This window comes from Lissotriton helveticus, chromosome 2_1, assembly GCF_964261635.1.
Source record: "Lissotriton helveticus chromosome 2_1, aLisHel1.1, whole genome shotgun sequence".
NCBI lineage: Eukaryota > Metazoa > Chordata > Amphibia > Caudata > Salamandridae > Lissotriton > Lissotriton helveticus.
In genome coordinates, this window is record NC_136059.1 from 1335684824 (window position 1) to 1335697870 (window position 13047).

The window sequence follows — 13047 nt, forward strand, 5'->3', positions numbered from 1 at the left end:
CAATCCACTTTAGCTTTATTCCAGTGTCACAGTGTCACAGAACCCATGTCTGTACTTACAGTGTGCCACAGGAACCAAGCTATACCTGTCTGATGAACCCTACTAGGGTGAAACCAGTCCTAGGTTGCTGGTGTTCTGGTTCAGAGAGAACCTGGCCTTTTCCCATTAGAGCAGAGTTAAAACCTATTTTGAATTTGACTGGGCCCAAACTGAGGTGATAAAGTATGGAAACTAATGATGTGTCTGGATGAGCCTACGAGAAATTATCAAAGGATGAGATTAATTCAAGCGTGACATCCATCAGTTTTCTGTACACTTTAACCCTTTCGCAGCTAGACCTTTCTCCCCAGCTGCTAAGCCATTTTTGGCTATTTGGGGTAGTTTGCGCTTAAGCCCCTGTAACTGTATGTACACACAAGGTATCCATGCCAAATTTGTGTCCTTTTCTTCCAACATCATGTGGATTTTATAGGGACCCAGGGTTTGTGGATTACCCTGAAGGGTACACCGATATTAGCCAAAATTGACAATGTTTGAAGTTTACAAGGGATTCTGGGTAACAGAACCTGCTGATAGCCACACAAGTCACCCCATCCTGCATTCCACTGGGTGTCTAGTATTTAAAAATGTATAGGTTTGCTAGGTTTCCATACATGCTGGCTGAGCTAGAGTCCAAATTCCACAGCTAGACACATAGCAAAAGACCTGTATGTTTTCACTGGAAAGCTCTGATGTGCACGTTGCGCTTTGTGCCATTTCCTGTCACCGGCACCAGGCCTACCCACACAAGTGAGGTAGCATTTCTATTGGGAGTCTTTGGGTAATGCTGGGTGGGTGGAAGGTTGTGGATCCAAACAGATTCCAGAACTTTCCATCACAGAAATGTGAGGAAAATGTGTTTTTTTGTTTGACAAAGTTTGAGATTTGCAAGGGATTCTGCTTGAACCACTGAATGAAATTACAGCAAGTTTGGCACAAAGTTCGATGTAGGTTCAGAAACCAAGCTTTTTATGACTTGGTGTAAATATGTTGAGTAGCTTCAGAGATATTAAAGTTAAAAAATCTAGATATCTAGGGACGCAAGAAATCTTTTATAAAAAAGATGCATGGGCTCCCACTGTTTTTTTTTATGAAGACCCCAGGTGGGCCAAATCCCAGGGGCATATTACAATCAAGGAGAATGTTCATGGGGCTCCCTCCTAGGCTTTTGAAAAGCCATGGGGACTGCTACCTACCCGGGGCACTTAAGCACACAAATGCAGGGGGCTTGCGCAGCCCCCGCAGCCCCAGGGACCACCCTCTCCCAGGGGCACTGAACAATATAAACATGGGGAGCCCGTTCAGCCCCCTGGCAGCCCCAGGGTACGCCACCTCCCTGGAGCACATACATTATTTAAGAAAAAATGTTGGAGTGGCCCTACTGCCTCCCCTGCTGCCCCGGTGACAACCACTTCCCCATGGGAGAAATAGTACATTTGTGGTGGAGCCACGTGACTCCCCCGGGTACATCTACCTCCCTGGGACACAAACAGAATAATGGGAGGGTGTCCATTGTGGACCGCTGGCCCCGGGGACCACCATCTCACCTGGGTTAAATACTTGAAAGCGGGGGGCCAAGTGGCCCTACTTGTGGATCCGTAGATGGCCTGGGTGCTCTTGCAATGTCACAGGGAGGCCCCCTCCTGGAACATTGATGTTTGCCATGGCTTCCAGAAAATGCTGCTCCACTTTCATCAAGCGAGAACATTAAAAATACTCTCACTTGCTGAAAGCAGAGCAGAATTGCTTTGGGACAGAGAGAGCTGCATGTTTATCAGCTACCTCTGTCCAAAATCAATGCAGGCTTCTGCAGGATGCGGGGAGCAGGCAGGGACCGGGGTGCCCCCTCCCTGTATTTACAAAAAAAAAGAGGGGCCCAGCAGACCACCATTCAAGTGATTTTTGAACTTTCGAGGGGTTCGTAAATTGTGATCTACCCCATTAATATTCATTAGGTAGGTCATTTGTGATCCCCTAGGAATCGCAGAAGGTGTTAAACACAATTTCATGCATTCTATTTTCCGATTTTCTTTTTGCGAATCGTAAGAATTCGCAATTAAGAAATTGCAAAAATGGATTGTTGAGGTATCTGACCCTGGGTTCTTAGTTGAGAGGAGTGGAAGCACCACTCTAATAATAAACACATTCCTTGTCTGGGTGAACCACAAAAGTCACTAAGTAAGCCTATGCTCATCCTCTAGAACACTAGCACAAAAGGACTCATGCTTAACTTAGTGGTAATGTGGATAGCACTTATGCTGCACTCAAACAAATAAAGTGATAAAGTGAAAACACTACACAAGAAAGATCCCAAATCTTTCTACGTCACTGGAGCTTCATGACGGCAGTCATCACAGGCTACTGCTGCTGATGCTGGTTCTTGAAGGGGACGCAAAGAGCAGGTTGTCACAGGAGATTCATGTCAGCGGGCATCGCAGATGGTTGCCAGGCGACATGAGGAGTACATTCGTAGTTGCACAGGGACAAAAACCTTATCTTCACCAGGAACTCGGGACTTGTGGTTTTCAGGCAAGAAGAGAACACTCTGATGGCAGTTGAGGGTCACAACCTGGATATGCACCTCTTAGGGATCAGCACTCAATCCAGCAGAGGCCAGCACCAGGGCTCAGGCCGGTCATGCAGGACCAGTCAGTGCTGGTCGGCTTGACAGTTGCAGGAAGACCTCTGGAAGCTTATTTTTTCCCTGTAGCTCTAACAGGAGAGTCAACTGATACTTTGAATAACTTATGTGGAGCCTGAGCTCAAGTCAAGCAGGTCCAATCTTCTTTCTTCAGACAGCAGGACAGTCCTGTTCCTGAATCTTCTACAGGACCAGCAGTGTTCTGATGAGAGGTTTTGAAGGTGCTACTTTTATCCTCAGTGCCAGCCTGCAGGTGAGGGTTGTCCCCTCTGTATACACTTGCCTCTTATTTTTATTTGGCTCCAAAATGTGTAGGGTAACAAAGGGTAGATAGGCCTATTTGTGATATGCATTTGTCAGTGACACAACAGGCAACCCTTAGAAGTTGGGGGGTGGGGGCAAGCCCTGAGGCTATGCTTTGAAGTTCAGGAAGGCTAAGTACAACCTTCAAGGACATCCTTGTTAGGAGGTGAACAACCAGCCCCACACCCAAGGCCTGTTAGTCCCCATATCTGGAAGTAATATACAAAACACAACAGCACACACATTCACAGTCATGTGATCCTGGACCTTGGCAGAAATGCAAACTTTATTTATGCAGAAAAATGCACACTTTCTAAAATTGGCTTTTCCAGAATAACAACTTAAAATCCGGGTTTATCATTAAAGAGGATTTCAAATTACTCTTTATTTCAATGGAAACAGTGTCTCTTGATATGGTCCCAAATTGAAGTCATGAATTCTTAAGCGTAACAAGGTAGCCCATTGTTTATCTATGGGAGTTCGTTTTACAACCCTGAAAACTTCTTCTAGGAGTTTTTCACTGTCCGGACATGTAAAACTGAAATAAACTTGTCCTGAATTTTAAATACAATGCCCTCTGCCCTATATACTATGGGTGAATTATAAGTATTAAACAGGACGGTTTAGGCCTAGCAAAAGGTTTGTAATGACTGGTTGTAATGGCAGTTTAACACATCACTACAGATGTTAGAGGTAGGCCTGAGACATGTTTTGCAGTGGTACTTTAGTGGGGGAGGAGGGCATAATGAGTGCTGCAAAGCACTAGTAGCATTTCATTTCCAGGCCCTGGGTATATTTAGTACCATACAATAGGGTCTTACAAGTAAAGTAAATGTAACCAATCAGACAAACGCCATCTTTACCCAGTTTGCAAGGGAGACCATAATTTGTTTACCACTAATCAGCAGCCCTAAAAGCCATCAAAAACGAGTTCAGCGAATGAAGAAAAAATGGTGGATGACCTTGCATAAAGGGCCAGGTTGAATACCACCTCATTCCGTTCCTGTTTAAAACATCTAGGACTCATATTACCAGCTCACTGACTAGTAATATTTTGTTAGGTTGTAAGGCGGATCAACAGATTTAAAACCATCACCACTGACATTGATTAGATGCAAATATATTTCATAAGCATTTATTCTTTAATACTATTTGAGAGGTCGACAAGCATAGCCCGAATGTAAACATATGGTAGATATCTCTAGGTGGTGAATAGTGTTTGAACAGAAGACAAGTAATCCTTCTTCCTTTTCACCACATCCTGTATGTTTTCCTCTTGTACTGTACCACTACCCAGGTTCATAACACGGATGTGCAACCTGACAGCCCTCAAACACAAGACCCACATTACAAGATGGAAGGAACAGCAGTGTTTAATAGCAACATCTCTTTCCCAAATGAGCAGCAAAAATCAAAAGTTACAAGAAAACCGAAATGTGCGCAATAGCAAACAAAAATAGAGGTGCCTATAGAATTTTGAGGACAATAAAATACCGCAAAAATATGTATTTTAGAAAAACACAAATTAGGTAAGGCGTAACATTTACAGACTAGAACTCTTAACACTTAAAACACTTCACACTCAATTACCACATTTCTCGATGTTTTAAACCTAAATCAATCACCAAAGAAAATTAAAAATGTTAACATAAATCATAACCTTTTTACTAAGCAAGACATCATCTAAGTAGGTACATGGTGCACAAATATCTTTGGGTACTTCATTGAAAGCCAAGAACATGTTTGCCATAGAAAACATTATAGATATCAATAAAATAACATACTCAAATGTGTGTGTGTGTGTCATTATTTATTTTCTTACCTTGATAATTCACACTGTTTACTAAGAAATAGATCCAGTTATTTTGCTACACTTCCAACTGAATTACCAGGAAAGTCATGTGTGTTCCATTGAAATAAATTGAGTGCAATGTTACAGTGAAAAGTGAAACTGCATATTTTTCACACAGATGGGCTCAAAATTCCCAAGACACTTATTAGCATAGCATAGCAGTAAAGTCTCATCATTTGTCCTCAGCATGTATTGTATTGTATTGTAATTGCATTTATATAGCGCTTACTACCCCTGACGAGGTGTCAAAGAGCTTTTTCGGCGGGTAGCACGCTACTCCAGGACCCATAGAGGATTAGTGTTGAATGAGTATAGTGAAACATGCAAGTACATTTGGTGGATAGGTTAGTCAGTTATTTGGATGTGGAATGATAGCAGAAGGATAGAGGAGGACAAAAGTTTGTATTTATTTATCGCTTGTTGACGCACACTATTCTGGAAGCCTATAAAGGATTAGTGGTGAATTAATATGGTGAAATATGAGGTAATTTCAGTGGTGGATATTAGTCTGTTACTTGGAGTGAGAAGGATAGCGGAGGGATAAAAGGGGAAGAAAGATTACCATTCATGTAGCACTTGTTATCCCTGATGGGTGTTGAAGCGCTTTTCTGGCGAGTAGCACGCCACTCCTGAACCCATAAAGGATTTGTGTTTAAAATTAGTATAGTATAAATATGAAGTAATTTGAGTAGTGTATATGTTATTCAGTTATTTGGGCAGTATATTAGTATAGTTGAATATGGAATTTGAGAAGTGAACATGTTAGTCTATTAATTTTGATTGAAAAGGATTGTGGAGGGATTAAAGAGTGAAAGTAGTTTTTTTTTTTAGGTCTTAGCAGTAGGAAGAGAAATGAGAAAAAGGGCAGCATTTCTGGCCCTAGTCCCGACCAGTCTCGAACAGGCTCAAACAGGCAACTACCCTTGTCCTCTCCGCCCTTAGCCTCGATGCCCGGGGTGAGACACACTAACCCTGGCCTTGTGTAGCCCTAGTAATCAGGTGACCCCTTCAGCCAATGGGAACCCTAGCCCTAAAACTATCCAATCACAACACTAGCCCTAAAATCTGAAACCAATGGGAGACCAGGACCTTACTGCCAATCTTAGCCCTAGTCCTAGCACCCAATCAGTTCAAAAACCCTCATCTCTACGTCCAATAAAGGCCTTAGCCCTACCAGTAGTCCCAACCCAAGTCCAAGCAGCCAATGGTACAGGTAGCCCTAGTTCCTACTTCCAATACAAAATTCTAACCCTAGCCATAGCCCTAGTCCCAACCCTACAATGATTGAATCACAGACCCAGAAACCAATCAGAACCCTCAAATACCCAACAAATGAGGACATTAACCCTAACCCAATAGAAACACCAGATACAACCACCAATCAGTGTAAACATGTGCCAACCACTAGCAGACCATATAAGGTCCCAGCGACCTCAGACAAGGTTTGCTGGCAGGGAGTTGGAAGTTGCTTTTCCTGTTCAGAATCTCCTAGGAGACAGACAGGCTCAATCCACACTTTGGACTTCTTCAGGAAAAGGCTTCACTAACTCGAAATCTAACAATACTGTTTGAATAAAACTTTACTCTCCCTGCTAGCAAAAAACTAAGTGCACAGGCCCCAGTAAATACAGTTTAGACAGCTCACAGAAGCACCCTCTGATGTAGAATATCCCTGTTGCTGGCGGGTTGGGGTGGAGGCAGGGGGGCTGGCCTCACTGGCTTGTGAACACAAAATAGTGGCTGGGGGTGCACTGTTTTAATACACAGGTCTTAGCACAGAAGAAAGGAGACATTTGGAGGGAAAGCAGATTTGTCACCAAGGAATGAGAGGGACAAACTACATAGGTTGGACTGCAAATCCCACAATTCAACACGTTAAATGCAAGCAATCATGGGCAGGGAAAACCACAAGTTTAAAACACAAAACAGGTGATAAAATATGCAATCACAGGCAGGTCAAAACTGCAATTTTAAACTGTAACAACCACATGCAAAGACAGTAATCACAGAAAGGGAAAATCGTTTTTTAAACAACTTTTGTTTTGGGAAGAGACAGCACTAGCCTGTCTCCTTACCACATAAGTGTGCATGGATTTGGAAAATACATAGGCCTTTAGAGGTAGAACAATGTCTAAATTCTTTTTAAGTTAAATATTAACATAATGGTTTAGATTCAAAACATAAGAGATATCCAATCCATCTTATTCCATGTGTATTTATAGTCTAAGTCACTTGTAATATGGCAGAAGAAGTATATGTCACATTTTGATTGAGTATCCCATCCACCATACTGAAAAAAGACCCTCAGACAAGCAATCTAATACATACATTAACTTACCAGTAGTCAAGCTCACTAATAAATGTCAATGTTTAAAGAAATTGCACTTCTCCTGAGCTAACACAGCTTCAACCTCCTCCTTCCAAGTCTCCAAGGAAAGTGACCACTGTGCCAGGGATCTAGAACTCTCAGCCTCAGTTTCCTAGGCAGCACTAAGGGAGCCATTATGACACTATCAGCAACCATCTGCTTGTTATGTTTCCATTTTTGCTACCTGGCAATACTGATGATGTCACAGAAACAGAATCTGCAGAGGGTGGAAGATGAGTTGAGAATCCTGGTGTGAGGGAAATTCCAACAAACAACTGAAGCAGGATTTCCCTTAAAGAAAATGCAGAAAATGTCACAGTTCTTTAATAAGGGAATGCCCACAAGCTTTCGAATCCACTTTAGCTTTGTTTCTGTGGCACAGTGTCACAGAACCCACGTCTGTACTTACAGTGTGTCATGAGAACCAAGATATACCTGCCTGATGAGCCCTACTAGTGTGAAACCAGTCTTGGGTCAAGACTGGTTTGATTTTGACTGGGCCCAAACTGAGGTGGCATGGTATGGAAAATAATGATGGATCAGGATGAGATTAATTCAAGCATTAGATCCATCACTTTTCTGTACACTTTAACCTTTTCACTGCTAGGCTTCACCCCCTCCCCCCCATGCTAAGCCTTTATTTTGAGCTATTAGGTTGCGCTTAGACCTCTTTAACATTTTGTCCACACAGGTATCCATTCTAAATGTGCACCCTTTTCTTCCAACATCAGGTGGTACCCTTGGGTTTTGTGTTCTTATGAAAGCGACACAGATATTAGCCAAAATACAGCTAAACTTTGGGTTTTGTGAGGAACAAATGAGAAACATTTCTGCAGAAAAAAGTGCTTGTATTCCCCTGAAAGTGGTATCAACAAAGTGTTTGTTGTTCTAACATCACCATCTTCCCAGCATTCAGGAACAGGCAGACTTTTATTAGACAAACAACATTTTCTGCACAGTTGTGGCATTTTATTGGGACATAGACTATTTTTGCAATCTTTTGTGCTTTTAACCTCCTTCCAGTGCTCTTTTTAATTTTTTTTATTGAAAGCTTGCAGCTACAATCCAAATGCTCCCATAGGGAGCCATCAGGGACTTAATAGCATGAAATAGCACAAGCATTTTTAAGATAAAGTGTCTTCATAGTGGAGAAGGATGCAACTATAACAGCAGCTCAGAGAGCCAACAATCCCCACCCCCAACCCTGTCCCCCCAGCACTTAAAGAAAAACAGTATCAAAGAAGCAAGGCACTTGAATGTCATTGTCAAGGAAATCTAGGGACACAGCACGTGAATTGAACAACAATAGCCCCCATCGAGACTGTCAGAAATAGGGTTACCAATTCTACGGGGGGTAGAATGGAGCAGAGCAGGCAGGTCAAACATCTGGGGACATGTGTGAAGCATCCACGCAGTACCCACAGACGACACACCAGGCACACTACAAAAGAGACACGACACGGGGTTGGAAGTAAAAGAATAACTCATGTATTGTCTCCAACCTGCAAAGGTAAAACACAGTAAAGCCCAGTAATCACAAAAGGGCGCCAACGGGCGCCAGGGCAATGGATGTCAGGGGGATTATTTACAAGGAAAATGGGGAAAATAATTAAAGATGAGTAAGTCCATTAGTGTCCAGCTGAAATAAAAAGAATGTTAGCAAATGCATAAAACATAGGGTCAATATTGCAGGGCAAACACAGGCCTTAATCCTCAGCACCACCTTAGTAGTAGGCTTTTAGCATACAAGGAAACATTAGGCATAAACACAGCCGGCCTGGCATTAGCACCTCCTGCAAAAGAAACATGCGACACCTAGCGTCAACATCAGCCCCTCAACATGCCATAGACCCAAATCATGAGGCCGGGAACACTGGACATAAAAATGGCATAGAACATCAGCATTATCACTGTGAGGGGAAGAAACACTAGGCATCAGCCATTGGGCATGTCAGCATGAAATAAAACATTAGGCAGGAAGGCACATCATGCAAGAACTCATTAGGCCAGTTACACTGTGTGTATAAACATGGCCTAAACACCTGGGGCTTAACCTCATGCAGGTAGGTACACCATAGGCCTAAAAATGTAAGAGGAATAAACTACCCAGGTACGCAGTAGACTCAGTGACTGTAACATTTCCTAGGTCCGTGCGCCAGAGACAACCTTTCCTATGCACCTGGTCAGCATCAACCACAATTCCTGCTCAAGGACAGGCTGCGAAGAACACTCCCCTAGCCAGGGGTTAACTTTAGCACCAAAGGAAAACAGTATCAAGGACACCGGCCATTGCAGGGGGCTAAACAGAGCTTTTTAGACGCAGCACTGTAAGAGACAGCAGTCCTGGCATAAGACAGTTCTTCCCAATAAAACAGTTCCTTCAGGCCAAGCTTGGGGGCACAGTCCTCCTAATACAGCACTTAGGAACCAGCAGTTCAGGCAGTAACACTTCCAGCAGTGCAGCGCTTCGCAGGACAACAGCGTCTTCACGGCGCAGCACTTTAGGGTGCTAGCGCTTGGAGTACACAGCAGCGCTCACAGCGCTTGGGCCAGCAACAGTTCCCAGGGCAATACAGCAATTAGGGGGGTGAACGGCAAAAAATTTCGGGGGAAAGGGGCTAAGTCCAACAGAGACACAGACCCTAAACATAGTAAAAGAAAATAAAATGCTGGCAGCAGGACGCTCACAAATCTGGATGACTCAAAAGATACATTGTCAGTGGGGCCCAGAACTCTTTGGGACAAGAGTATTCAGCCAGATCCTCTGCATAGGTCTCCAGTTGTTCCCTGCAATAAGTTAGATCCCGAACCCATTTTTGAACTGTAGGGAGATTCTTTCCATCCCAGCATTGTGCCACAGTCCGCTTGGCCATTAAGGTTGCTACTGCAACCAAACGCCTGTTACATCTCCCAGCAGACACACCTCTGGCACACACCGCACTCGCTCCATCACCACCTTGGTCAACACAGTCGCTACTTTAACCCAGAAGGCAGCCACCCCTGCACACTGCCATGCTAAATGCAGAAAATCGGCATCAGCCTGCCCACACCTCACACAGCAGGCAGAGTCACGCAAGTCATATTTCTTTAATTGCAGAGGTGTATAATACCACTGATGGAAGAACTTGAAATGGATAATTCGTAAATTACAATTGGCAGTAAGACGCCCCGTCAATGTACAGCAGAACTGCCAATGTTCAAGTGGGAAAGTGTGTCCCAAGGTTCTGTTCCATTTAAGAAATGAATGGTGTTTTTCCGGGTCCTTCACACGTTGAGATGCAGTGTATAGATTAGTGATCAAACGCTTACTTTCGTCCCCAGAGAGCACTGTCTGCATCATGCACTATGGCTGTGGTCCTATTGGATAATCAGGGTAGATTGCCCTAATGCCTGTCGCACACTGACACATGTGAAGCACAGCATCGGGTGGAAGCCTGACCCGCCTGAATATCTTGTAGTGAGCGGAACTGGCCATGTTTGTATAGGTCGCCCATCTTCACAACCCCAACCGCATGTGGCATACATAGGACAGAACGCTCCTGCGCCGCAGAGATATCCGGATGAGCCCCAACAGGCAGCTTTGGGGCATAAAGGTAATCTAGCTGTTCTCTGCGGGCAAGGGCCCGCCAGGCCCTGGCAGTACATAGCACTGGAATAATCTCTGCCGAGGACCTCCGTCACCGCCTGAAAGGGTAGCCGCGGCAAGCAGAAGTGGGAGGATAGCATCCACCTCTATCGCTGTGTGGGGCAGGGACCACTGCGGATAGAACCAATAGTGCGCAAATTGAGCTTGGGTGCATAAATAGTAGAGATGCATATCTGGGGCCTCGAAGCCGCCACGGTCAAATGGTAACACAAGAGTATTCCAACTACATCTAGGCTTCCCCCCAGACGAACGACAACAGGGCAGTCTGCAACATTTTAAAAAGGGTAAGATTCAAGCGGATAGGAATGTTTACAAATAAGTACAATAATTTAGGTAAAATGGTAATTTTGATCATAGCCATGCGGTCTGCGAGTGAAAGAGGTAGCCGAGCCTAGCGCGCAGCTTTATCTGCATTGTGGGAGATGGTGCTGCCATAATTCATAGATATCACCTGCTCAGGGTCCCTATGAAGCCAGATACTCAGATATTTCACTGGGTCCTGGGTCCAGTGCGACTTCCTGGGTGCCAGCCATCTGAGGGAAAACAGTCGATTTAGCCCAATTAATCCCAACACCGGAGAAGCGCTCGAATTTCACATATTCTCTGAGCAGTTCTGAAAGATAGACTGCAGGTTCACGGACATACAAGAGCATGTCATCGGCATATAGCGCCACTATAAGTGGGCGCTGCCGAAGCTCAATGCTGCTGATTCATGCAACTGGCGGAGCTTGCAGGCGAGAGCCTCGAAAGCCGAGCAAATAGCAGCGGCTACAAGGCACCCGGTTGGGTATACAGTACTCTAATCCACTGAAGAAAAAAAAGGAGGAAATCTCATTCTCAAGAGGACCGTGAACATGAAGCCCCATTAGAGCGAATCAAACGCTTTTGCTGCATCGAGCAGCACAGCAACAGCCTGAAAGTCGGAATCAAAGTAGTGTAAGGTGGCAAATAAAATACGTAAATTGTGCATGGTTGACCATGTTGGCATGAACCCAGATTGGTCGGGAAGAACCAACAGAGGGATCAGGGGCTGTAAACGCATAGCAATCATCTTGGCCAGAATCTTAGCATCAATATTAATAATGGAGAGAGGCCTATAAGGTTCGCAGAAATTGGAAGCCTTGTCAGGTTTCAGTAGCATCACCAAAAGGGCTTACCATAAGGAGGCTGGGAGACGACCCATATCATATGCCTCCACAAAGACCGCTAGCAGTCTAGGGCCTAGTGCATCCACATAGGATTTATAAAATTCACTAGGGAGCCCATCTAAGCCCGCAGCCTTGCAGGTAGGAAGTGACATGATAGCTAATTTGACTTCCTCCTCGTCGAAAGGCTGCCTAAGATATTCTCAGTGACCCAAAGACAGCCACCCCAGAGCAATATCGTTGAGGTATTCATGGATATCTTCCTGCAGAGTTTCTGCTCTGCTTGCATATATTTTGGCATAAAAGTCCAGGATGATCTCACTATTGTCCTCCGTGGTATAATGCACCTCCCCCACCTCATCGAGAATCTCCTTAATATGGTCCCGGCTTCGAGGATCAGATAGCTTCTGAGCCGGGGAGCGGCTAGGTCTGCCCCCCTCCCCATAATAACAAGCTTTACTACGTCTAGACCTATGGGCCATCTCCTGATCTACTGTCTCGTTGTGTTCGGTAACCAATTCCCGGATTGCTGAGACTGTCGAAGGGGAAGGGTCTGAGTCATAAGATCTTTCCAGAGCGGAGATATCTGCAGCCAATTTTTGAATCCTGTGCCTCGAATTTCGCGAAACGCCCACCTGCGCCCCCATACACACACCCCTAATAGTCATCTTAAATGTCTGCCAGAGTACGCCCGCGCTATCAACCGAACCCTCGTTCTCCTTGAAAAAGTTATGTATAGCCTCCCCAATGTCATGTTTAAAGACAGGGTCTGATAGCAAGGAAGGCTGCAGACGCCAAGTGAAAGTTGGTCGCTAACAAGCAGGAACCTGCAGCTCCAACAGCACAGGAGAATGGGCTGAGAATGTCCGGACCATATGACGGGCATCCACTGCCCAGGTACACACAGCCTCAGTGAACAGCAAGAAATCCAGGAGTGACCAAGTCCCATGAACCGAGAAAACAAATGTACTCTCATGCGCCCAAGGATGTCACAAGCGCCACACATCCCACAGCTGGCCAGCATACATCAGTCCCTGCAACACCTCAGATGCC